The sequence below is a fragment of the Dioscorea cayenensis genome, unplaced genomic scaffold (assembly GCF_009730915.1).
Source record: "Dioscorea cayenensis subsp. rotundata cultivar TDr96_F1 unplaced genomic scaffold, TDr96_F1_v2_PseudoChromosome.rev07_lg8_w22 25.fasta BLBR01002027.1, whole genome shotgun sequence".
Taxonomy (NCBI): Eukaryota; Viridiplantae; Streptophyta; class Magnoliopsida; order Dioscoreales; family Dioscoreaceae; genus Dioscorea; species Dioscorea cayenensis.
In genome coordinates this window covers 57,114-61,310 of record NW_024088418.1, presented here as the reverse complement: position 1 = coordinate 61,310, position 4,197 = coordinate 57,114, and the positions used below count along the sequence as shown (strand labels likewise).

General features: G+C 29.7%; 1 pseudogene; it reads left to right on the top strand.

The window, feature by feature from the left end:
- The first annotated feature begins 469 nt into the window (after window positions 1-469).
- Window positions 470-3,426, top strand: LOC120257340 (annotated as a pseudogene).
- Window positions 3,427-4,197: the final 771 nt, after the last annotated feature.

The window sequence follows — 4,197 nt, the reverse complement described above, 5'->3', positions numbered from 1 at the left end:
TACTAGCCTTGATGAGCTTGTTAGGGCTTACCAAGCAAGGGTAGAGCTCATTGAAAAAAGATAAAAGATGAAAAATATATAATAGATAAAGGTAAAATAGTAATTTAAAAATGTATGATTAAAATAAAACAAATGGGATTAAAAAAGGAGATTTTTTGAAACTTAGCGACGGACAAGGCATTAGGGAAAAGGCAAGGGATGCATAAGGCATGCATGTTCAAGTTTTAGGAAGATTAATTTATGGTTCCTTTTCACTTTAGTTTATCTTTCAATTCCAATTCATACTTGTAGATCTCATTACATAAAGAAGGTGAATATTGGAAATCTAGGCTGAACTAATTAATCATTATCACTTTGTATATATCTTCATGTATCATTCATAGTTACCAGCATATATATATATATAAATATATATGTATATGTTCTATAATTATGAGCATATGAAGCTTAATTAGGGTTATGAATTTATAAATGCAGTGTTCCAACTGATCCAGTGAGCATGGTGACAGACTACTACACATATGACTATGAATTTGCGGAGCCACCAAGAGTGACAAGCATGCAGAACACTGTGCCATTGCCGACCTTCGCCAACTTCGGCGACAAGTTGCATTTCGTCGCCGATCAAAGAGGGTATGAAAGCTTGGTATATCATTTGGCACACCAGTTCTTGAAGTCGGATAAACATGGAAACTTTGTTGATCCTCGTCTCATCCTTAATCAGGTAAATATAAAAAAATTAGAGCATATGGTTGCATATGGTTTATCTAATTAACAAATCCGGCTTCTCAAATACTTCAAACTTCCCCAGAGATTATTATTATTATGCTTTGAACTAGAGCATATGGTTGAATATATATATATATGCATACATACATACATATATATATATATATATATATATATTCAAAATAAGAACCGTTAGAATAATGACAATGCTATTGCAAGTGTTGTCGATAACAATAAAGTCAGTTGGCATGCAATAAAGGTACAATGGCAAAATTGAAATACTAATCAATTATAGGACATGAACTTATATTATATAAGTTTATGATGATAATAATTAACATTTGGAAACTTTGTTTTGTTATATTTTGATTAGAATTTAATTTATGAAATATTATTGTAGGTAGTGAGGCGTATAAGTTATTCAGCAAGGGAGGCAACTGTTGCTACAGAAGATGGCAAGGTTTACAAAGCAGACTATGTGATGGTCTCTGTGAGCATTGGTGTTCTTCAAACCAATCTCATCAAATTTACTCCACCCTTGCCTGTAAGTTCTTTGAATTCAAGGTTTATTATTTCTTAAAAAAATATTTATATAATAATAACGATAGTAATAATAATGACGATGATGTTATAGTTTCTTAATTTTATTTTACAAAAATATCACTTATAATTAATAAGTATTAGATTTGGGACCTTTAGAAATGTTATATCTAGTTAAAAAAATTTAAGTTTATATATATAATCTAAGTTTTTTATGATTATATAAATATACTATTTAAAGAGGTATATATATATATTGATAATTGTAGGTAAGTCATGATAGGAGTTTGCATAAACGTGAAGTTAATACCTCACACCTATACCCTCACCCTATTGTTGGCATTGTTTTTCCAATAAATAATCATACTATTATCTTTATTTTGTCTATACAAATTTAAAAAATTAATCATAATTTCTATATATATATATATATTTGCAGTAAAAGCCAAACATCTTTGACATAAGCTATTTAAAGAAATGTATAAGTTATCTAAAATTAAATAAAAAAATAAAAATAAAAATAAAATGTTCTTAATCTAAATAAGTAGCATGCCCCATATTGATATGTTTATATTTTAGAACGAAAAAACAAGCTTCAACCTAAAACTCAATTCCCTAGTGTACTTCTAACAAAACACCTTCCAAATATGTTGTGCATGCAATTAACTCATTACCTTTTCATTTTTAATGTTTAAACAGGATAAAAAAATCATTGCAATGTATCAATTTGATATGTCTGTTTATACTAAGATCTTTCTCAAATTCAATTCGACTTTTTGGCCTACTGGAGATGGGACTGAATTTTTCTTATATGCTAGTGAAAGAAGAGGTTACTATCCAATATGGCAGGTAAACAAAATTACGATTATTAAATTTAAAATAATTCATAATTATGCGAATATCACTATTTAGTATATATTATTTTAAAAAAAAAATCTATGTTTTGTAGCACTTTGAGACAGAGTTCCCTGGGTCTCATGTCTTATTAGTCACGGTGACAGATGAAGAATCTAGAAGAATAGAACAACAATCAGATAATAACACAAAGAAAGAAGCTATGGAGGTTTTGAGAAAAATGTTTGGGGAAAATATACCCAATGCCACAGACATACTCGTGCCGAAATGGTGGTCCGATAGGTTTTATAAAGGCTCATTCTCTAACTGGCCGATTGGGGTTAAATCGATATGAGTTTGATCACATGAGGGTAAGCACTTATGAACTGTTTGAATTTTTTTTTTTTTTAATTATGGTGTGTATATATACACACACGTACATATGACATTATAAAGCCCAAATATATCTTTGTGAAGTCTTTCATTTCAAGTGAACATCCATGAAAAGTTGATATTCCTACATATAATGTACTTCAAAACGTAATTAATTACTTTTTATCATTCATAGAAAAGATAGATGAAATGTTTGTTATATTTTTTTTTTATATATTTTTACATGTGCATCTCTAAACATCTAATATTTCATGTACATATATAACTATATAGTTTATATGTTTCCTTTTACATAACTTTTCTACTTTTTGAATAATAATTTTTTATAAAATTTATAAATTTATATGTATTTCTACAGATACTAAATGATACTTGAGATAATATTTTTTTGAAGGAAACTTCAATCATTAGATACAATAATATATATTTTTACCCATGAGTAAGGTATCATTTATGGAAAAACTTTTTTTTTTTTTGAATAGTATGGAAAAACTTCATTGAAACACAAAATGTTATTCCATATTTTATTAATATGTATTTATTAAAATAATTAATTAACTAACACACAATCATTATTAATACTAAGGCACCGATCGGAAGAGTTTACTTCACTGGAGAACACACAAGTGAGCACTACAATGGTTATGTTCATGGCGCATACCTTGCAGGTTCTTCTAAATTTCTTTATTAAGAATTTTATTTTTTTTTTTTTTAATGTTTTTATTTATAATATATATATATATATATATAGGTATTGATTCTGCAAATATAATGATTCGTTGCATCAAGAACGGCTTCTGCAAGTTCAGTATCAAGGCTAAGAATGCATGACATTAATTGGAATTAATACGCCTATGCACCAAATGAAATTGTATTTTTGTTTCAAGAAAACATTTCATGATTTTTGTTTTATAATTGAGGACAATAAATGCTAATGAATAAATTTGGATCGTATTTATTGAATTATTAGTGATTTTTTTTTATCAATCAAAACCAAAGTATATTAATAAAAGCCAACCTTAAAAACATGGTTTCCAAAAGGCTAACGGCCCTTGGGTCAATTGGCACCGGATCCCTTGCGTAGAGCTTTCATCTTGGGTAGAGTGTGGCTCCCCGAGTTCGATCCTCGCCCAACGCAAGGTGAGGGCATTGTGGCGTAGAGTGTGGCTCCCCCACGTGTCCGCCCCTTGATTAGGCGCTTATCGCCCTTTTAAAAAAAAAAAGGTTTCCAAAAGTTGCTCCAGTCGATTGGGTGCCAAAAACAGAAGCAGCACAACCAAACAAAACAACTAATGCATCTATCACAACACTTTAGAAAAATTCCTACCTTCATTACCCAAACAAATCCCCATTACTTCCATATGTTGCCTAGTCAAAACATTTCTTTTCTCCAGACTACCGTTATAATAGCCTCCACTTTTCACAGGTAAACATCCAGAAACTCTTGGTTTATCCCTTAAATATATACAATATGTTTTTTTTTCTCATTTTTATCCAATAACCCATCAATGCAGTATAGTATTCTTATCCTCATTCTCCTTGATTATTTGGCTTATGTATTTTCAGTTATCATACTCTGCTGAATTTGCTCAAACACCTCCTTTGTACTCACTCTTTGCTGCTTAAAAATCACAGAATTCCTAGCCCTCCAAATTATATATACACTTGCTGTTAAAGCTATTCTTCTCATCCTTACAAGTA